At 40.9% G+C, this 23,850-nt stretch overlaps 1 long non-coding RNA gene and 1 other non-coding gene across 2 annotated transcripts in view; one reads left to right on the top strand and one right to left on the bottom strand.

The window, feature by feature from the left end:
• The window catches only part of LOC120638585, a 314,790-nt gene that overhangs the window by 22,521 nt on the left and 268,419 nt on the right, over positions 1 to 23,850 (bottom strand). The gene's annotated exons all lie outside the window — the stretch shown is intronic.
• LOC114817253 lies at positions 20,486 to 20,623 on the top strand. The gene has a single exon (XR_003765104.1). It is a non-coding gene; the product is annotated as a small nucleolar RNA SNORA7 (small nucleolar RNA).

Raw genomic sequence — 23,850 nt, 5'->3', positions numbered from 1 at the left:
GTCTAGCCATGCATCGTCAATAGCAGAATTCAGGGGATGGGACACGGGAGGTGATTGGATAATAGTCGGATACCCAAACAGCTGAGATATGAGTACCTGGGAGAGGGCATTCACAATACAGAAAGGCCTCAAAAACATTTGAAAGACACAAAGACCCCCATCTCAGATAATGAAACATGGCAATGGACTGTTGGGAGACCACTGGAGCAAACAGACTGGACTTGATGGTGGAAATCAGGAGTGGGATTGTTCTCCTAGAGCAGAACAATCCCAGGAAAACTAAGATGTAAGATGGCAGAGAGGTTCAGAAGCAGGCTAAATGTGGGACAAACCCACTAGCACAACTATAAGCTTGTTGTGGACGGGGGTGTGACTGTATATTGTTATATTATACTCTTCCAAGCCCTTAGTACAGTGCTCTACACAGAGTAAGTGCTCATTATATACAATTGAATGAATGAAAAAGGAGCTAAACCAGCATGGCTCAATGGATAGAGCATGACCCTGGAAGTAAGAAGGACATGGACTCCTAAGCCCAGTTCTGCCACATGTCTGCTGTGTGACCCTGGGCAAGTCACTTAACTTCTCTGTACCCCAGTTACCTCATCTGTAAAAAGTGGGGATGAAGACTGTGAATCCCATGTGGGACAGGGAATGTGTCCAACCAGATTATCTTTACCCCAATGCTTAGAACAGTGCTTGGCACATAGTGTTTAACAAGTACCATTATTATTATTCTTTCTTGTAAACAATGCAGGAGAGCAGGTTGATCCTGAACAGTTCTTTTTAGCCCCATTCAAATTCATGGGTAGGATCATCACCAGTGAATGCAAAGGACAGCTTAGATATGTAGTCTTCAGGCACTCATGTTCTTTAGCAAGAAAAAATATGCTTTCCCCTAAGCTGCTGCTGCCAAATACATCTGAACGCTTTTTTCACTCGTTTGTTTAGTAGCTGCTGCAGAGAGACCACTCAATGAATATTAGCTGGATGATAATGAAGATGAAGAAAAATGACACTACATCAGCAACAAAGAATTGCCAGAGTGGGATATGCTCTGGCTGAGGATGAGATCTCTTCACAAAAAATTTCAAAATGAGTCAGCGTTGCTGTGGCTACTTCTCTCTAAGGTCACTTTGTGGGCACCAGTTCCCCTTTTTCTCTCCTTCTCTCTTCTCTCCTACAACGAACTATTTCGTACAGAGTTAGTGTTTCCTGGAAAGTGGTATTTTGAGGTCCGCTCCATGCGGTAAAGTGCCAGAGATCCTCTAAGTTTGAAATGATCCCATCCAACCCCAGTAAAGTTTAAGGGAATTACGCAGTTAGTCAGTTACGCAGCTAAGATCCGCATGATTCTTTCAGAAAATTTCCACCATGTAAATCTGGCCAGAGCTAAAAAGGTTCACTTTAATCCATTGGAGCTATAGTCTATACATTTCAGAAATGTGTGTAAATTTGATGTATATTAGATCTCTTTTATTTTAAAAAAGCACAACTTGGGGAAAATGGAACAATAACATGCACGTTAAAACGTGAACAAAGGATTCTTCCTTCCCGAAAGGTAGGTAAATGGTATGGAGCTTTACAATCAGAACTGCATCTGGAGGTCAAAGATCAAAAATAAGTGGTGGTCCACACCACGCAGAGCTTTTTAAAAAATAATGTCACATTCTTTCATTCGCAGCATAAGAAATGGGCAACTTGTTCAGGGCAAATAATTGTTTGAACTGAGGATTTTATTATTAATCCCCGAAGACTGCTGAATTTAGGGTCACAGTAAGGGTTGATTAGGTACAAGGTGCATAAAGCTCTCCTCTGTCGATGCTATTGAAAGAAGCAAGTAATTTAGATTCAGAATTGGTCTTGGATTGAAGCTCACTCCATTACCGACCATTTTCAATTTCAGCTATACAATAAACATCAAGCTCAGCAAGGAAATTAGTACATTTGGTAATGTATTGGAAGAGATGGGTGGGTCTTTGACAAGATGACACTTATCACCAAAGCTTCAGTTAATGAAACCCTTGAGTGGTATCTGCGTTTGACATATTTTGACATTTTTTGAAATCACATCCAGGGTTTTATCCCCCACAATGTTCTTCTTTATGAGGGGAAAAAAATCCATCTATCTTTTAAAATGAGTACTGAAGTACGGCAATATTATTGGAAAAAAATTAAAGAGATGCTGTCTGCCACTGACGGGGAAGGGCAGGCTATTTTCTTGGAAATCCTTAAGATACAACAGATTCGCAGGATAAATATCATTCAAATTAAGCCTACAATGCATTTTCATGAAAAAGCATCATCCGAAAAAAAAAAAGAGAATGTTTTATCTGACTTTATCTGAAAGTATTTCCCACTATGAAACATCATCTAATTAATGGGACTTGGACTTTGCTGGAAAAACAGCTACCTTTGAATAATTACTTTCTAGGCAATACAGTTTTCCTTTCTTTTTTAAAGGCCTCTGCTCACCCCTCGGTAGAAATAAGGGTGTTTTGGCAAAAAGTCAAAATAACAAAAAGGACAGAGAATAAAAGAAAGCATACAAAAAAGCTATACAAAAAGGATAAAATATATGAGCAAGAACAAATAAAAATAAAATCAACAAAGGAATGAACCATTTGTGATTGACTAGATCATGATCCACATATTCTACTATAGTTGGTGAATTGCGTATAATTAAAATGTTCCTTTCTTGTCAAGTGGTACAGATCATGCAAAATGAAATGAGGGTAAGGATCTGGGAGATAGAAGATTTAAGTTCACAAATTCTGAGGGGCAGTTTTGCTATTTATTTTTTAGCTTTCCTGAAGGTGCAAGGAATTATTATGGATTCAGATATTTCAAATCTCATGCAGCTCTATTGTTCATTTCATGTTTTTCATCTCCTTCTGGGAGAACAATTGTAACAGAAAATACAAAGCGTTCTAAACAGGGGGCCTTGCTGAACTCTACTGGACCCAGGGCAAAACTGTTGCAGTGTGGTAGCTCTAGCCGGAGTGGTCTCATTCACAGATCATTTACTCATCACTGGTAGGAGGTCACCTTGAAGTTGCGGGTGGGGGGGAAGAGAGAGAGAAAGAGAGAAATAGAAAGAGAGAGCAAAAAGGAGGAGATTGTGTGTATGTGTGCATGCATGTTGGTGTGTTTGGTGGGGGTATCGGAGGAGGGGAAATGAGAGTGGTATTATGCAAGATTACTATTTTATTCTAAAATCTTGTTGACTTTTTTATAGATCTCCAAGCAGTACCTTAAAACTTACTACTTTTCTTTACTATCTAGATTTATGATCCCAAAGCTAAGCTTTCTGATTGGTTTTCTCTTTGTGAGCCCTAAATGCATCATTCTATCAGTCGAGTTATTCAGAATGCAAAGAATATCTTGAAGTAATCATAATGATTATTTCTCCGGCTACTTTTTTTAGAATTTGCTTTTCATTGGCAACCCATACAGCATCTTAGCTGAGTTTTGCCAACATGCTGATGGAGTTCAGAGTTCTCTTCTCAGATTTAAATAATGGCATTACTGTATCCATTAGCACTTTACTATGTGTTAAAGATTCTTCTAAGCACTGAGGAAGATAATGTGTTAATCAGGTCTGATACCATCCCTGTCCCACATGGGCCTCACAGTCCAGGTAGAAGGGAGAACTGGTACTAAACCCCATTTGCTGAAGAGGGAACTGAGGCCCAGCTAAAATGCTTTATCAGTTGTGAATAAAAACCAAATTCTAAAAAAGTTAGCTGGAGAAATAATCATTATGATTGCGTCGTGATGTTGTGTGCATACTGGATATCTCAATTTGGGGCTCACAAAGAGAAACCAAGCACAAAAGTGTGAAGCGACTTGAACAAGTTCACACAGCAGACAAATGGCAGACTGGGATTAGAACCCAGGATCCTCTGATTCCCTGGCCTGTCTCTTTCCACTAGGCCATGCTGTTCCTAAATGAAATATACTGTGAAAAATCTGTGATTTTAGCCCCAGAATGGATGCTATTAGTAAGCAATAGGAGATAGGAGACCTATATCCTATAGTATGCCCTGTTCCCGTCATGTTTAATCCATGTCTTCAGGAACAACAGATAATTATACTGGGCTTTAACATTTCTCTGAAGCTGGGGTAGCCGGGATACTGCCAAATTTTCACCTAGGAAGCTCCTGGAAGGAGCGTAACCCAGCCCCCAAGGGCACTTTACTACATACACTGTAGCACTAAGAACTAACTTTTCCCGAGAAGCGTTGAGAGTTCAGTGTAAATGTGATTATTGAGACATTTTACACCTGCTGCCCAAAATTTGTATCCGATTAATTATGATCTGGTCAGAAGCTTTCTCAGGGGCAACTCAGGGTCCTCAAATGTAGTACATTTTTTAAGCCTGCTGTGTCGCTTCCATTCCAGGGGCTAAAGGCAGTTTGATCAAAGGTGACAGATGCCAGTGCAGGAACCGAAAGCAAAGGCTTCACTCTAGCCCATAGTGAATATTAGCAGTTATTATCCAGGTACGCCTACAAGATATAAGCCATCCTTGTTGAAAGAGATAGGCCTTAGGTTGTCCAAAATTACACGGTTGAGCACCTAAAGGGAATGAGAACCCAGGAAAACAGAGGCAGTGGGAAAATATAACACTGCTTATTAGCACTGAAGAGGGCACTCTTGGTTCATTCTGATAAAAGCAGACCAGCAGCCACTTCAGAATATGAAGAAGCGCTGTTTAAGTGTGTACCCTGAAATGGTGGTGATAATTTATCTTGAAGGGGAAGGCTTAGGGCACCGGAAATACAGTGATAGGAAATCATCTTCCCTGGCCAGGAAGCCCCTGCTTTTTCATGTTTCTCTAAGCAAATGTAATGCTCTAAAGATGCACTGGATCTTTGATTAATTTAGGCTTTCTTTAGGCTTGTTTCAGATAGTAGCGGTTTTTGAGGTGCTGCCAAAACTCTTTAATAATGTTGGTATTTGTTAAGCGCTTACTATGTGCCGAGCACTGTTCTAAGCGCTGGGGTAGACACAGGGGAATCAGGTTGTCCCACGTGGGGCTCACAGTCTTAATCCCCATTTTACAGATGAGGGAACTGAGGCACCGAGAAGTGAAGTGACTTGCCCAAAGTCACACAGCTGGCAAGTGGCAGAGCCGGGGTTTGAACCCATGACCTCTGACTCCAAAGCCCGTGCTCTTTCCAGTGAGCCACGCTGCTTCGCTGCTTTAGCCCTCACCCACCCACCCTTCCTGCTCTGTTTGGGGCAACAGTAGTGACCCTTTATGTGGCACTCTGATCTCTCTTCCCAGAGCTGTTGAGTTGGCTTATGATTTTTCCAGATTTCCATTTGGCAAACAATGTATAAAATAGAAGGACGATGGAAGCAGCTGGGTCTAGTGGAAAGAGGATGGGCCTGAGAGTCAGAGGACTTGTGATCTAATCCCAGCTCTGCTGCTTGTCTGCTGTGTGACCTTGGGCAAATCACTTTATTTCTCATCTTGTAGAATATCTTGAATGTACCTCTCCTCCCTTCTCTCTTTCTACTGCCCACCCTGCATGCTCCACTCCTCTGCCGCCCACCTCCTCACTGTCCCCCGTTCTTGCCTATCCCGCCGTCGATCCCTGGGCCACGTCCTCCCGTGGTCCTGGAACGCCCTCCCTCCTCACCTCTGCCAAACTAATTCTCTTCCCTTCTTCAAAACCCTACTTAAAGCTCACCTCCTCCAAGAGGCCTTCCCAGACTGAGCTCTCCTTTTCCCTCTGCTCCCTCTACCTCCCCCTTCACCTCTCCACAGCTAAACCCTCTTCTCCCCCCTTTCCCTCTGCTCCTCCCCCTATCCCGTCCAATTCCCTCAGCACTGTACTTGTCTGCTCAACTGTATATATCTTCATTACCCTATTTATTTTGTTAATGAGATGTACATCACCTTGATTCTATTATTTATTATTGTTTTAATGAGCTGTTCTTCCCCTTGATTCTATTTATTGCCATTTTTCTTGTCTGTCTGCCTCCCCCGATTAGACTGTAAGCCCATCAAAGGGCAGGGACTGTCTCGATCTGTTACCGATTTGTACATTCCAAGCGCTTAGTACAGTGCTCTGCACATAGTAAGCGCTCAATAAATACTATTGAATGAATGAATACCCCAGAGTTCAGTACAGTGCCTGGCACATAGTAAGTGCTTAACAAATAACACTATTAGTAGTAGTAGTAGTTTACTTTTAATTTGGAGTCCACCAGAGAGAAAATACGAACACAGTTATCATTTAGTCTTTGCAAAACCATGTTACAGAAAACTCATGTTGCAATACTCACCTATTCTGCCACTGAACACACGCATAGAAACCATTTCTTCCAACCCAGTGGCCCACTCTATCCACACAAGGTCATGTTATCAGACATGTGCTCACTAATTCCCAACAACATTCTAACTTATGCACAAAGTGAAAACATGAGATACGAAAGAATTGATAGGGCAGAATTTTCAGAAAAATTAAAAACAACTGGGAATCTTCAAAATCAGTTTTAGGGCTGTGTTTCCCAAAGCTGAAGCAGAACTTTCCCCTTAAGTCCTTATATTTGAAATTCTGTTCTTGCATTATTTATCAACGTGACAAGAAATTTAGTGTTCATTTTCTCCCCACTTGGGTTTTGCAATCAAGTTTTTTGTAGCTGGCAATACCTAACTGACAACTCCTCTGATGCCCCATTGCATTTCAGTGTCTCGCAATGTTAGGTTATAGACCAAGAGTTCTGGATAGGCTTTGAACAGAATGACATATAGAATCCTGGTAAATAACTATAACCATAATGTATAGACAATTGAATTAAGTGCATTTTAGCCTCACAACCAGATTGAAAGAGGAGATCATCTCTACCAGTTTTATTGTACTTCCCCAAGTACTTCAATACTGTGCTCTGCACTTCAGTAAGTGCTCATAAATACCATAATGGATTGATGGTAATTCCTATTAATGTCTGTCTCCCCCTCTAGACTGTAAGCTCCTTGAGGGTAGGGATCATGTCTACTAACTCTGTTATATTGTACTCTCTCACGGTTAATACAGTGCTCTGCGCACCATAAGCAGTCAATAAACATAATTGATTGATCGATTGATTGAAGGAGGCTCTTCTTGCTCTAATCATGGGAATAACCTCAAACCACATCAGAGGTGATTCCAGGACTCCCCTCACCCCTTCTGCAGGCACCTTTTCAGCTCCTGCCTGTCCCATCTCCTCACAGAGAAAGGTGAATTCTCCACTGCTTCAGTGATCCAGGAGCAGGTACATAGGGATATGTACGGAAGTGCTCTGGGACTGAGGGTGGTGTGAATAAAGGGCACAAATCAAAATGCAAAGATGACACAGAAGGGAGAGGATGTAGGAAAAATGAGGGCTTAGTCGGGGAAGGCCTCGTCGAGGAGATGTGATTTTAATAAGGCTTTGAAGATGGATAGAGCGATGGCCTGAGGGGTACGAAGGAGAAGGGAGTTCCAAGCCAGTTCTTCAGCACTTGACAGATTAAATCAAAGAACACACATTGCAACTCCAAACAGAAACCATAACCGTTCTTTGCAAATACTCAACTTTCAGCACTGAAAAATTTGCTACCTTCACACTGGCAGCCTTTGCGCTATCTTCATGGATACAATCTTCCTCGCCTTTCCTTTCCCCAGAAACAAATCAAAGCCCGTCAGACTGTGCAGCTAGCAGGAGGCTGCCCCTGTTCCTTTCTCACCTCTGAAACAGTTTCTTTTTTTCTGGTATCTAATTCAGCAGTTAATTCTATACAGACGACTAGGTCACACATCAGTGACCACCTGCAGGCACCACTTTCATTTTGACTTCCTCCTCATATTTCTCTTTAGCCCGTTTATAAACAAAATGGGTTTGCATCACAAAGTCATTGAAGACAGCGAGGTAAAACTCTCTACCAATTTTTGAATATATCCTTTAGATCACTTTCTGCTCGTTGCCAAAATTCAATACTCTCATTGTTCCTTTCGATCTGATGGGACCCAGATCCGGCTAATTCATGACCTGTGAAACAACTCCACCACAGAGAGGAAGGGGGTAGGCTCTCTTAACCTCATCTCTATGCCTCATGGAGTGGAAACAGTCCATGAGAGAGGGTCAAGGTCCAGGGTGCAGTAAAAGCATTCCCAGAAGTAAAGGCTCCAAGGGAGAGATCAGGATGACATTGCCACCTCCATTTTATATCCTTTTGTTGCTTCCCTTTTGGATCTGTCAGATGAGGTATTAAGATGAACCCTCTCCTTCCTAAGGCTCAATAAAAGCATCAGAAGTAAAGACAGGGCAAACATCACTGTATGAAACAGGAGCAAATATCAGCGGGGCTTATGGAATCTTTCACAGTGGAAAGCTGAACTGAATCTACTTTGCAGCAACCTCACCACTGTAATCAAGCAATCAAAAGTACTTAATGAACACCGTCTGGGTGCAGAGCACTCTACTAAGCTTTTGGGAATGCACAACAGAATTAGTAGACCCCATCCCTGCCCTCAAGAAATGCATAATCTATTGGAGGGTAAATAATTTCTTCTACCCTCTTCCGAAGTAGCAACAGACTCAAAACGTCAAAATTGGTCAACAAATAAGGCTATTGAACAAGAAGGGAAAGATCACAAACTTTACACCAAATGGCTGTGAACTGCCTTACATCATTAGAATTGTTGTGTGACAATTATGCTTCATTGAACTGGATCAAATATCTTCACTGAAATCAGAAGTTAAGATAATAATAATAATAATGTTGGTATTTGTTAAGTGCTTACTATGTGCCGAGCACTGTTCTAAGCGCTGGGGTAGACACAGGGGAATCAGGTTGTCCCACGTGGGGCTCACAGTCTTAATCCCATTTTACAGATGAGGAACTGAGGCACGAGAAGTGGAAGTGACTTGCCCAAAGTCACACAGCTGACAAGTGCAAGCCGGGGTTTGAACCCATGACCTCTGATCCAAAGCCCGTGCTCTTTTCCACTGAGCCACGCTGAAGGTCTGTGGAGAAATCACCACTTCTGTGCAGGAGAGAATTATGGCAGTGGGTTTTCTGGCCCTGCCCCTCAGCTGTCATTGCCATTTTTAAGGCATTTATTGAGCATTTCCTGTGTGCCAAACACCACATTAGCTACTTGGGAGTGCTCAATACAAGTAGAGTTGGAATGATCATTGTGGTATGTGTAAGCACAAAACTATGCTGCCAAGCACTATATTAAGCACTGGGGTAGTTGCAAGATCATCAGGTCCCATATGGGGACTCCACAGTCTAAGTAGGAGGAAGAAGAGGTATTGAATCCCCATTTTGCAGATGAGGGAACTGAGGCATGGAGAAGGAAAGTAACTTGCCCAAGGTACATGGTGGAGCCTGGATTAAAAGCCAGTCCCTCTGACTCCCAGGCCCATGTTCTTTCCATTAATCCAAGATGTACTAGATTTAGTGGAGACTAGCAGGTACCAATGGGCCTTTCATGACTGTCAGGCCCCAACGTACCACCACCACCAAGATGGCTCAATTTGGCTTTTTCCTTCATTTGGATCAGAGGGCTGAAGTCAGGTACATGTGCTAAAATTAGCGTTTGTTTCAGCCAAAGTGATTAAAAAAAATCAAGAGAAGTAGAGAAGCCAGGTGGTCTAGTGGATAGATCACGGGCCTGGGAGTCAGAAGGATCTGGGTTTTAATCCTGACTCTGCCATTTGTCTGCTGTGACACTTTGGACGTCACTTAACTTCTCTGCGTCTCAGTTACCTCATCTATAAAATGGGGATTAAGACCGTAAATCTCATGTGGGACATGGACTTGTCCAACTTGATTACCTTGTATCGACCCCAGTGCTTAGACCGGTGTCTGGCACATAGTAAACATTTAACAAATACCATTAAAAAAATCAGGGATTCCCAGCGACTGAATGGTGGGACCAACGAGCAAACCCTCAATCTGAGTTGATGAGCACAAACTGCTCTACAATTTCTACTCACCAGCAGCAACCTGGTGCCTGGAATTTTCAAATATTAGCTGCTAATATCAACTAGAAATGTTATTATTATTATTATTCCTATTACTACTACTACTAACAACAACAATAATAATACTGGTATTTGTTAAGCGCTCACTATGTGTCAAAATTACACTGATACAAGATAATCAGTTTCTTCACAGTCTTTGTCCCATCTGTGGTTCACTCTCATGGAGTGGGAAAACATTTTAAAGATGAAGAAACTGAGACACAGAGAATTGAAGTCACTTGCCCGAGGTCACACAGCAGACAAGTGGCAGAACCAGGATTAGAACCAAGATACTCTGACTTCCAAATCAATGCTCTTTCTGCTAGACCTCACCACTGCTTTATGTTAATTCCTTCATAAATGAAGGAAGAACTCCTTCCCAACATGAAACCTAGCATAAACTCTTTGAGACAATAGCTAATGACTGCTAGTAAGGTGAAATTACCTTTCTTATTTTAATCAATTACTTTCAGGTTTTTTGCTTGAAACCCATTTTGCCTAAAATGGAAATCCTAGCTCAAGAAAGATGGCCAAGAACAGGAGCTAAAGGAAACATCTTACCTTTCGGCTCTGCCTAGTCCACTGGTTGGCTCTTTCCCAGGCTGACAACACCATGACAGTCATCATCAATTGGACACTAACTTTAGACCCTTAAGCATTCCCTTCTGTTGGTCTGCAGAGTTATACATTCCAGGATGTGAAAGATGGCACACAAAACTAGACTTGGGCCAAATTCCACCCTAACCTGTCTTGTCTTGGTGGGTAACAACAGCCCACTTCCTTCCAACAGGCCTCCTCGCTGAGAAGGAGGATCGGCTCATGCTCTGGGATTTCCTGGTTAGCCTTGGGAGAAGAGGCCATTTTACCTGCAGTACTGACCCTGCCTTGTCAGCAGGAAGTGAACAGGTCCAGGGGTGAGGGAAGCCAGGCTGGCAGGGGGCAAGATGAAGGAGAGGGCGATGACAGGCCGAAAGGAGAAGAGGAGCAGCTTTAGAAGTACTTGGATGTCTAGATTGGAGGAATTCAGAGAAAATATTGAGGTCATGAGTTAAAAGGAAAACTGGAGGTGGACTCTTTGCCTTGCCTGCTCTATCCAGGACGATCCTTTCAGTGTTCAGTGCCACCAATATACGATCAACAGTCTAGGGAAATGAGGCACAGATACCACCAGGCTAATCGACTATGCAAAAAATCCCAAATCACTTAGTATCCAATACCCTCAACTTTACCGCCTAACAAATCTCTTACCAATCCTGTTAACAAGTAGCACCGTTTACTGGTTTGAATTTGATCCTTCTTTCACTCCTTTGCTCACCCCTTGGTTGAAGTGCTACATGAGCAGTGAAATGACCTGAAGCCAGGCAGCAGGAGGGCAAAGAGAGAAGCAAAGGGCCTGGATAATCCACAAATTGGATAATTATCCCTAGAATAGGTGAGATTTCACTGCATTTACAGGGCTGAAGATCCGATTTAATTTAGCTACCTTAACTTTTTAGGCCTTTCTTTTATGATGAATGATCTTGTTCTTTAAGGAACTTTTATTTATTTTAGTAAGAACATCTAGGGAAACCACCTCAAACCAGATTAGAATTTTACCTTTATAGAAAAGTCAAAAGAAAGTAGTTTTGATTTGACGAGCTTTAATTTTCCATTACTCTATGCTTTACAACACTTAATAATAGTGCTCCCTTATAAAAGAAAGAGGAAGGAATTTTAAAAAGCCACGCACCTTTTAAAATGGTAGGCAAATCTTTCATAATTTATTTATTTATTTATTTTTATTTCAGAGGCTTTATGGACAGGACCCTAAATTCTACAACGCTCTCTAGGCACAGACAAGACAGGGTTAGCTTGGGTTGGTCTGGCTATGCAATTCAGACACATAAAGAGCTCTGCAGCTGCTGTACCCAGCCCACCCCATTCCCCACCCCAGGGTTCCCTATGAGGTCCTAATTTCTAAACTAGCTGTTCCTAAACCACCCAGACTTTTGGGGTATTGGTGATAATAATAATAATTGTGACATTTGTTAACCATCTTCTATGTACCAAGCATTAAAACTATTACTACTAATACTCACTGTGGTATTTGTCAAGCGCTTACTGTATTCCAGACACTGTACTAAGTGCTGTGGGGGAATACAAGCAGTTGATCAGTTTGGACAGTCTTTGTCTCACATAAGGCTCACAGTCTATGTAGGAGGGATAGCAAGTATTTAACCCCAATTTTACAGATGAGGAAACTGAGGCCCAGAGAAGTTAAATGACTCTACCAAAGCCATACACAGGCAACTGGCAGAGGTGGCATTAGAACCCAGATCTTCTTACTCCCAGGCCCACGCTCTGTCTACTAGGCCTCACTGCTTTTAGTAATTCCAACCTGAGAAAAACTTCTGACAACAAAGTAATTCAACATTGGGCATTACATCATGTTGGCCCTATATTCCAAGATATATCAAACTGCTTTTTATGATTTAGATTGCTACAGAATTTAGTGTTTCCCAACAGTAGTGTCTCTATTTTTATAATTATTAGTTTCTGCCTTGCCTTAAATTGCTCCCTGGGGAACTTTTTTTCATGTAGTCTCCTTTGTCTGAAAAACCCAATCATCTTTTAGAATATATCACTCTTAGGGATGAAGAAGAGACTACCTGCTGCTCCAGTTGGGTGTTACCAAGCCTCACGTGAAAGTAATTTTCTTATTATCCAAAACATCGTTCTCACTATTTATTGAACACCGTGCTATTTCTTTTAAAAAAAAAAAGATATTGCTAATTTGGAAAAAATACAGGGGGAACTAATGGCAAATGATTTAGACTATGTGGCATTAAGAGAAGAAGAACATTCCAACCGTCCAACAAACAGGTAATGAAAGTGAATCAGAGACAGTTTGAAAATGCCGTGTATAAGTATAAATGCAAACAGGGCTGATTTCAGACCTTTGGCCACTCTGAGGCAGGGAAAAATTTGCCACCACATCACTCCATGACTTGTCAGGGGCAGGCAGAATATTGCTTCAAATCCCTAAAACTAGAACATTTCTCCAGGCATACCCCTAACTCCACCTCCATATTCCAGAAACAATGCTACCCTTTCCCTAGGCCCTGCTCAAGCAACCACCTTGGGCAAGTCACTTAACTTCTCTGTGTGGCGTAGGGGAGAGAGCACGGGCCTGGGAGTCAGAGGACATGGGTTCTAATTCTGGCTCTGCCTCTTGTCTGCTATGTCACCATTGGCAAGTCACTTCACTTCTCTGTGCCTCACTTACCTCATCTGTAAAATGGGGATTGAGACTGTGAGCCCCATATGGGACAGGGACTGTGTCCAACTTGAATTGCTTATATCTATCTCAGTGCTTAGTACAGTGCCTGGCATGAAGTAAATGCTTAATGAATACCATCATTATTATTATTATTATTATTATTATTGTTAAAATGGGAATTAAGACTGAGAGTCCTCGTGGAACAGGGACTGTGTCCAATTAAATTATGTTCTATCTACTCCAGCGCTTAGTACAGTGCAAATAGGAAGCACTTAGTAAATACCACAAAAAACAAGTGTGGCTCAGTGGAAAGAGCACAGGCTTGGGAGTCAGAGGACATGGGTTCTAATTCCGGCTTTGCCACTTGTCTGCTGTGTGACCTTGGGCAAGTCACTTAACTTCTCTTTGCCTCAGTTACCTTATCTGGAAAATGGGGATTAAACTGTGAGCCTCATGTGGGACAACCTGATTACCTTGTATCTACTCCAGTGCTTAGAACGGTGCTTGGCACATAGTAAGCACTTAACAAATACCATAAAAAAACTCAAAGAAAACAAACCAACAGTTCTGATTAACTCAAAATTTTTAAATGTCTCTTGCCTCAATCCCCTTTTTAGCCCCTCTCCAATTGCATTTGTTCTGCCTCCACTACCTCCTCTGATTTCATTCATTCATTCAATCGCACTTTTTGAGCACTTACTGTGTGCACAGCACTGTGCTAAGTGCTTGGAAAGTATAATTTGGCAACAGATAGAGATAATCCCTACCCAACAACGGGCTCACAGTCTAGAAGGGGGAGACAGACAACAAAACAAAACAAGTAGATATCAATAGCATCAAAATAGATAAATAGAATTATAAATATATACACATCATTAATAAAATAAATAGAATATAAATATTTACAAATATACACCAGTTCTGTGGGGGAAAGGGGGTAGAGCAGAGGGAGGGAGTAGAGGCAATGGGGAGGGGAGGAGGAGCAGAGGAAAAGTGGGGAAAAGGAAAAGAATTCACGTCTGCATCACAATTAATCAGTGGTATTTACTGAACGCATACTGCATGCAGAGCCCTGTTCTAAATGCTTTGGAGAGCAAAATACAATAATCAGTATACACGTTCCCTGCCTTCAGGAGCTTTAGATTTTATACCTATTCCACCACTCTCACTGTGACAGGCCTTGGACCCTATAAAGTGTCCCCAGGCAGGTGCTTTACTGGCATACCGATCTGAAGCCATTAAGTCAGTCAAGTCTATTTTTATGCATTCATTCAATCATATTTATTGAGCACTTGCTGTGTGCTGAGCACTGTACTAAGCACTTGGAAATGACAATTCAGCAAATAAAGAGAGACAATCCCTGCCCGCAACGGGCTCACAGTCTAGAAGGGGGTAGACAGACATCAATACAAGTACATAGGCACCAATATAAACACACAGAATTATCATTTGTTGAGCGCTTACTGTGCAGAGCACTGTATTTAGTGCTTGGGAGAGTACAATATAACAATATAACAGACATGTTCTCTGTGAACAATGAGCTCCCAGTCCTGACGAGGGAGACAGACATTAATGTTGAACAAATTACAGATATGTACATAGGTGCTGTGGGGTTGAGTTGGGGGGATGAATAAAGGGAGCAAATCAGGGTGATATAGAAGGGAATGGGAGAAAAGGAAATGAGGGCTTAGTCATGGAGGGCCTCTTGGAGGAGATGTGCCTTCAGTAAGTCTTTGTTGGATATGAAGGAGGGCATTCCTGGACAGAGACAGGACGTGAGCTAGAGGTCAGTGGTGAGATAGACGAGATCGCGGTACACTGAGTAGGTTGCCATTAGAAGAGCAAAGTATGTGAGCTGGGTTGTAGTAGGAGAGCAGTAAGTTTAGAGAGGAGGGCATAAGATGATTGAGCTCTTTAAAGCCAATGGTAAAGAGTTTCTGTTTGATGCAGAGCTTCTGTTATAAGAAGCATCCTATTATTGCAGAATGCTGCTTAAAAATATAGTAGGTCAAAAGGAAAGGAGCAAAATTTTTAAATGGTGTCATGAAGATGATTAGACAGCAGAGCAATTGAGTCTAGAAAGTGATTAAACTAACACTGGGCTGTTTCTATAGGCAACAATTTGTGACTGAATTCAGTCTAGGACTTTCATGTTCATCATCATCTTTGTCTTTGTATTTTTGTTCACCTTTCCTAATGTGCCTATCACCAACCCCATCCGTACCCACCTAGTCTTAAATTTTGAGTTTCTTGGGGGCCTGGGCTTGTGTCTATAGAACTCATCCATGCATTTCTTTCGCAGGACTTAGTACAGTGCTGCTCACTTAATGTGAGCTTAATAATAAATATTACTAAACTATTAAAGGCATCACCTAGCCTGCTGTTGAGCCAGGAGTAACGCTGGAAGATAACACACACACTGTGGTAAGAGCTCCAACTCACTGACCTTTTTTTTTTTTTGCTATAGTTGTATGTTTGTGGAACTTTCCCAGAGGCAAAAACCTCTACCAGAACAGATCTAGATAGTCAAAATGAAACCAGGAGTTGAGCAATTTTCCAGGAATTGCTATATATATTTTGGGCAAAATTACCCCAGTTTTTTATACAGCTGCTCATCCTTGCTGTGGTCTTTATTTCTCACTGGAAGCCTGTGTATCTTTGGGCCTAAACTATCTGGATTGCCTATGTATACAGTTAAAATTCTTCGGATAATTGCTCAATCCTCAATTTTGCTTTGACTGTCAAAAATCTCTCCTGTTTAGTTTCTCAAACTGGCTAGATATTCATGCTAATCACTTAGGAAATACACACTGCAAATCCTTAAAGTGATGGAAAAAGAAACCTAAGTAAATCAGGATGTCAAGTAGTAGCATGTAAAGATTCTAGGCTTGTAAATTCCTATTTAACTATTAACCCAAGAAACACACAGATTTCTCTGAATGAGGATTTCCTTTTAAGTCTGAAATCCAGGGAATCAGTCCACCCTTCCACTAATGACACAACCTTCCAACAAGTTTCTTTGAATTTCAGTTCCTCATCGAGAAATTTGCAAAGGGTCATATGTTTGCTGTGCTTTGAGATCACTGAAGGAAATGACCTATATAATTTTAATTATCATCTCAATTAAGATAATTCCAATTCTACTAAATCCGTTACACATATGTGAATGGAATAATTATTCGTAGGCAAGTGCATATTTCTAACAAAGAAGGTTTGTTTCCGATGCATTAATTTATGTGCCCAAGCAGAAATTTACATTTATCCAATTTGGAAAACTCCTATTTCTATTGTATGTGAAATCTGCAACTGCTGTGTCTCTAAATGAAAGCTAGTAAAGGATTTTAAAAAATTACATCCTAATTGTAAATACATGCTTATTGTAACACATTGGTGTGGATTAATTAGTGTAATTAGTCTTGTGCATATAACCCACTGCCCAAAATAATGTCCTCTACAGCTAAAAAGCAATCAGGCATGTAAAGAATTGTATAGAACTTTCTGTTTTGAGGATCGTGCAACTGGTGATTTGTTTTTTGCATGTGGTAATTCCATTTTTCAGTCTTTATTTAAAGCAAAATCTAGAGCAAATTCTATTTTAATTTGCCTCCACCTTAAAGATTCTTTAAAAAGTATTAAACATTGAGTTACTTGAGTATATGAATTATAAGCTAATGTGGTAAAGATGAATAGAAATGAAAACACAGTTTATTGTATGTCTGTCATTTTTTGTATTTTTTCCAATATTTGCTTATTTGGGAATAAAAACAAGCACCTTTTTTGTCCTTTATACAATTAATGAGAAATTAGATTGATTAAAACCACAGGGCATTTTTCTATTTTAACTGTGTCAAGTAACATGAAATGTTTAGGTGAAACATTAAAATTCAAAAACACATTTTTATCCTAAATGCAAAATTTATTTTCTACATGGACTTACACAATGACACAAAAAATATTATCAATCCTGGTAATTTAAGTATAGGTTCTCACAGATGTTACATTCATGAAATTCTCAAGTCCTTATCAAAAACTGGAATTTGAAATCCTGGGAAAAATATCACCCAGAAATAAAAAATAAAGTGATATATATACACATACATATGTATGTATGTATACACACAGTCACATACACACACACACATATATGTGATACACACATTTAACACAAAATTACATGCATATGTGTAGATCATTAGCTGGATATTCACCCCTTACATTTTTAGGGTTTTAGGACGTATTAAAAATGACTCACAAGCTTGTTGCTAAAAATAAATTATTTTGACTTAATTAAATGATAAGTTCTTTCATGTAAACATATACATGCTCACACTAACGAACATATAGATAAAATGAAATCTGAAAACAAAATGTGATATTTTGATATCTTGAACAGGTGGACCTTTAAAAAAAGATTCCTAATTATTCTTACGTTCTTGAAATTATTTTAATTTTGCATCTCAGCAGATACATTTGTATACGGGAAACAGGTGTTCATCAAAAGAAGATGAGATAAAGAGATACCGCAGTCAAGGCTTGGAACCTAGCCTGCATGGTGTGATGACAGATAAATTAGAAAAATCCTGCTAAACATCTCCATACTTCAGAAGGAGATTACACCTTTTTAAAAAGGCAAAACATGTGGTTCAATTACTTATTGTCTTGGCATGTGGTTATGATGAAAGAAGGAGTCTTACACATCAATAGAGCTAAACTAACATCCCAGATGGGCTTCAGAAGAGGGGGGAATCCTGTAGCAACCCACCTGCACAAAAAGCAACTTTAAAAAATACATGAAAGAAATGTTTATCTCTCCCCACCTCCATTCAATTTGTTTCTTTATATTAAATGACTGTATAGCGAATAATACTAGTTTGGACAAAAAAAACCTCAAACAGGAAAACCTTTATTGTGATTTATTTACTGGGATTGTTAGGATAACAAACAGCAGATGGAGCAGGTTGTGAGGTAGTGTTACTAGAAAACAGCATGGGCACATATGTTTGTCACAGGACATCCAGAGTTTTGGTAATCTGCTCCACCTCACAACAATCTAGAAATCACCCCTATAGTTCTGCCCCTTGTAAGGGGGCATCCTGTCTTGGGAGTGTAATGGGGGGATTTTCCTCGGGCTGGGTGAATGCCTATCTAGGATACTAAGGCACTCCTCTGGTGCTAACCTTCTCACTGTGCTTCGTTCTTTCCTGTCCCACCATCGATCCCTGGCCCATGTCCCATCTCTGGCCTGGAATGCTCTCCCTCCACAAATCTGCCAAACAATCCCACTTTCCCCAACTCAAACCCCTACTAAAGGCTCACCCCCTCCAAGAGGCCTTCTCAGACTAAGCCCCCCTTTTCCTCAGCTCCCTCTCCCCTCCCTATCATTCCAACTCTTCCCTTTGCTCTACCCCCATTCCCCACTCCATGGCACTTGTATATATATGTATATATGGGGATTAAAGCTGTGATCCCTACATGGGACAACCTGATAACCTTGTATCTATCCCAGTGCTTAGAACAATGCTTGGCACATAGTAAGCACTTAACAAATACCATAATTATATATGCACATATCTATAATTCCATTTATATTAATGCCTGTTTACTTGTTTTGATGTGTGTATATCCATAATTCTATTTATTTATATAGATGCTATTAATGCCTGTTCATTCATTCATTCCATAGTATTTATTGAGCACTTACTATGTGCAGAGCACTGTACTAAAAGCTTGGAATGTACAAATTGGCAACAGATAGAGACAGCTCCTGCCCATTCATGGGCTTACAGTCTAATCGGGGGAGACAGACAAAAACAATAGCAATAAATAGAATCAAGAGGATGTACATCTCATTAAAACAATAGTAATAAATAAAATCAAGGGGATGTACATCTCATTAACAAAATAAATAGGATAATAAAAATATATACAAATGAGCGGATGAGCACAGTGCTGAGGGAAGGGGAAGGGAGAGGGGGAGGAGTAGAGGGAAAGGGGGAGGAAAAGGGAGGCTTAGCTGAGGGGAGGTGAAGTGGGGGGTAGAGAGGGAGCAGAGGGAAAAGGGGAGCTCAGTCTGGGAAGGCCTCTTGGAGGAGGTGAGCTCTCAGTAGGGCTTTGAAGAGAGGAAGAGAATTAGTTTGGTGGAGGTGAGGAGGGAGGGCATTCTAGGACTGTGGGAGGACGTGGCCCAGGGGACAACGGCAGGATAAGTGAGAATGGGGGATGGTGAGGAGGTGGGCGGCAGAGGAGGGGAGTGTGAGTGGTGGTCAGTAGAAAGAGAGACGGGAGGAGAGGTAGGAGGGTGCAAGGTGTTGGAGAACCTTGTAGCCTAGAGTGAGAAGTTTTTGTTTCGTTGTTTTGATGTTTATCTCCCCTCTTCTAGACTGTAAGCCCAATGTGGGCTGGAATTGTGTCACTTTACTGCTGAATTGTACTTTCCAAGCGCTTAGCACAGTGCTGTGCACACAGTAAATGCTCAATAAATACAATTGAATGAATGAATAGCAGACAAGATCACTTAGCACACTAATTTTCCTTCTCAGAAGGGACAAAAAGTGCAATTTGGGCAGTGCAAACCACTATCAAAATAATAAATCTTTATGTAGATTTTTGTTCCTTTGTATTTATTGGACAACTACTGGGTGCAGAACACTGAACTAAGCACTTGGTAAAAAAACTATAGAATTAGTATTTGGAATCCCTCCCTCAAGGACCTTACAATCTAGTAGGGAAGAGAGGCATGACTAAATTCATTCATTCAATAGTATTTATTCAGTGCTTACTATGTGCAGAGCACTGTCCAGCTAGGAGGAAGTGATAGAGTACAAAGATATGTTCATATGGGCCAAGGGAGTTGCTGGAATAGCAGTTGAGGAGATATAAGGTAAGAAGATTGGAGATCAACTGAGAAACTTCTCCAGTTGGAGATGTGAAATCAGAAGGCCTTCCATAAGAGGGCGGGTGTTTCTTGCAGGAGGTTGGGCATGTGCAGGATGTCACTGATGGGAAGCGAGACTGAGGCACAGTGAGTAGTTAGCCTGGGAGGAAAGAAGAGTACAAGCTGGGATGTAGTGGGAGAAGAGAGTGGGTAAATAGAAGAGGCTGTATTGATTAAGCACCTTAAAACAAGTGATTCTACTATTACCCAGAGGAATACAGTTCCTTATGGGAAGAGGACATATTTACCAATTCTCATATATTTTACTCTCTCAAGAACCTAGTATCCTCTCAGGATCACACCTGGAGAGTTTCCAGTACTCTGCCAGTCTCGGCTATGGGAGGAAGAGTCAAGCAGAGGCCTGCCCATTCCATTCCTACCTTGGGCAGTGGCTAGGGAGTGGAAGGCAATCTACTACAAGTCAAAACTCACCTATGCTGGGCAGCAGCAGCATGGGAGAGAGTTGAGGGTGGAGACTCAACTTTACTGTGTGGAAGAAAGCAATGGCAAACCACATTTTACCAAGAAAACTCTATGGATACACTACCAGAACGATTGCAGATGGAGAGTGGGGTGTTCTGGGAAAGATGTGTCCATGGAGATGCTATGGGTCGAAAATGACTCATCTAGATTAGCCAAGCCAAGAGTGTAACCCCCTTGTGGGAAGGAGACATGCTGACCAACTCTGGTGTGCTGTACTCTCCCAAGAACATAATACAATGTTCTGCACACAGTAAATCTCAATAAATATGATTGATTGATTGATTGAGGAATGGGCCACCCTGGGTGGTGTTTGAGGAGTGGTGACACGTGCAGAATAACATTTTAATAAAGTGATCTGGGAAGTAGAGTGAAATATAGACTGGAGAGAAGAGAGACTAGAGACAGGGAAATCAGCAAGGAGTCTAATTCTGTAGACAAGATGGAAAAAGACAAATGCCCGTATGGTATAATGGTGGTTAGAAAAAGTCAGTTTCTGCTGTGGAAGAAGAAGCAGAGTGGCCTAGTGTATACAGCACGAGCCTGAGTCAGGAGGACCTGGATTCTAAACCTGTTTCCACCACTTTCTGCCATGTGACCTTGGGCAAGTCACTTAACTTCCCTTTGCTTCAGTTATCTCATCTGTAAAATGGGGAATAAGACTCTGTAGGACAGGGACTGTATCCAACCTGATTAGCTAGTATCTAACCCAGCTTTTAGTACAGAGCCTAGCACACAGCAAGTGCTTAACAAATATTACATTTATTATTATTTTGATGATGCTTTAGTGAAAGACAAATTAAGAGGGTTGAAATAAGTCAATCAATGGTATTTATTGAGTGCTTACTATGTCTACAGCACTGTAGTAAATGCTTGGGCAAGTACAACACAGCAGAATTAGCATATACTTTCCCTATGCATAATGAGCTTACACTCTAGGAGTCATCGAGGACAATGCCAAGACTTCAGCCTAGAGATATGGATGTAGTGAACTACAATGGGAGAGTTAGGAGAAGGAGAAGATTTAGGAAGGAAGAAGAGAAGTTCATTCATTCACTCATTCAATTGTATTTATTGAGTGCTTACTGTATGCAGAACACTATACTGAGCATGTGGGAGAGAACAATACACAATAAACACATTCTCTGCTCATGACGAGCTTACAGTTTTGGATGTAGCGACCATGATGTGCCAGGGAGACACTCATGGCGGGAGATGTAGTGGAGGTGGGAGGAAATACAGCAATGAAGAGATGAGAGGTCTGCACTAGCAAGGTAGATTTGGGAGTCAGCCCTTTAGAGGGGGTAACTGAAAACTTGGGAGTGGGTAAACTCCACAAGGGAGTGAATGTAAATTGAGAAGTAAGCAAGGGGATTCAGAACAGAGCATTGAGGACATTGTCTATTAGGGAGTAGGAAGTAGAAGAAGAGTCACTGGAAGAGAATTAGAAGAACTGGACAGAGAGATCAAAGGAGAATCACGAGAGAATTACATCAGAAAAAAAAACACCAAGGTGGTAAGATAGTGTTTCCCAGAAAAAGTAGTGTTCACACTTCAGGACTGAAGTTTATCTGTCACGTTTGATGGGAGAATAAGCACTTAGCAAGGTGCTTTGCACACTGTAAGTGCTCAATAAATACCATTGAATGAATGAACGAGAATATGGCATTGGAGAACTGCTAGAGACTCTTGGGGTCCCTGTAATGGTACCCAGGAATGACTATATTAGATTCCATCACACTAAGGTTCATTTTGCCTTCTCCACCAGCACATCATGACCTTGGGGAACTAAGGAACATCCCTAGTCTTCATAAGAGATACAGGAGAATACTGAGAACAGCAGAAATGCTTTGGACCTGTATTCAGTCAGTCCCTTTAGCATAATGTATGGCTATCGACACCTACTGATGACACGGCCTTCCACTTCTATGCAGAATGATATACAAAGTGATCTCTCTAGTCCTGACCTCTCGTCTGACCAGCAAGTCTGCATCTATTTTTGCCTCCAGATCATCTCCACTTAGAGGTCCTACTGGTACCTCAAGCTCAAAATATCTAAGTCCAGGTTCCACCACTTTTCTGCTAATGGGACATCAATAGCTGTTCCTATTCAGGTTCAACTTGCAATTTACACCTTGGGAGAATCACTTCACTTCTCTGGGCTTCCGTTGCCTCATCTTTAAAATGGGGATTAAGGATGTGAGCCCCATGTGGGACAGGGACTGTGTGGCCAACCTGATTAGCTTGTATCTACCCCAGCACTTAGAATAGTGCTTGACACACAGTAAGCTCTTAACAAGTACCATAATCATTATTACTACTACCATTCTTAGCACTCATGAATATCAATAAATTGCCAATAATATTAATATATACTTACTCAATTTATTAGCTTTAACATGGCTGTAAATATTTATATGTTCTCTTTCCCATGATAATGTAACTCCTTATGGGTGGAAAATATTGTATTTCTTCATTCTTTACCTCCCAAGCACCCAATAGAGTGGCTCTCACCAAGTGGGAGCTCAATAAATTCTGCTATTACTACTATTAAGTGTCCTGATTAAACTCTTGAGATCTTGGTTTTCCCTTCCCATCTTCCTTTTTCCATCCTGAAAAACAGTATTACATTTTACATTGCCATTTATTTGTGAGAGAGTTCATTTCCTCTTAAATTATCTGCTTGCTATTGCCTCTTTCGAGGACTGGATATTTTCTTCTAGTGAGACTTCAAATATACTGTAAGATGATTTTCTTATAACCTTTCCATTGGACAATTATTTTTTTCACTAAGGCATATGGGTTAATGAGAAGAAAAACAAAACAAAAACAAAACAATGGTTTGCTTTTTTTAAAAAAGCATGTACCATTTGAATGATAGTGCTATAGTACAAAAGTCCTATTCTAATAAGGTAAATGAATCAACTAAGCAGCAAATTCATGTTAATAGAAAACTTCAGTCGCCACGTAACTAATTTGCGCAACCTACTGTACTGACAAATAATTGGATGAGATTTGCTGGCCTAATGGTAATCAACAAATAGCTCCTGATTTGGAGAATAAACATTATTACTAATCAATTTCAAAGCAAAACATTCCTATCTAAGTTGGCCATTGAAGTGATTGAAAGTTATCCATCTAAAACTAATAGACAAACACATATGCTAGG

The sequence above is a fragment of the Ornithorhynchus anatinus genome, chromosome 1, assembly GCF_004115215.2.
Source record: "Ornithorhynchus anatinus isolate Pmale09 chromosome 1, mOrnAna1.pri.v4, whole genome shotgun sequence".
NCBI classification, from domain to species: domain Eukaryota; kingdom Metazoa; phylum Chordata; class Mammalia; order Monotremata; family Ornithorhynchidae; genus Ornithorhynchus; species Ornithorhynchus anatinus.
This window is presented reverse-complemented; position numbering and strand designations above follow the sequence as displayed.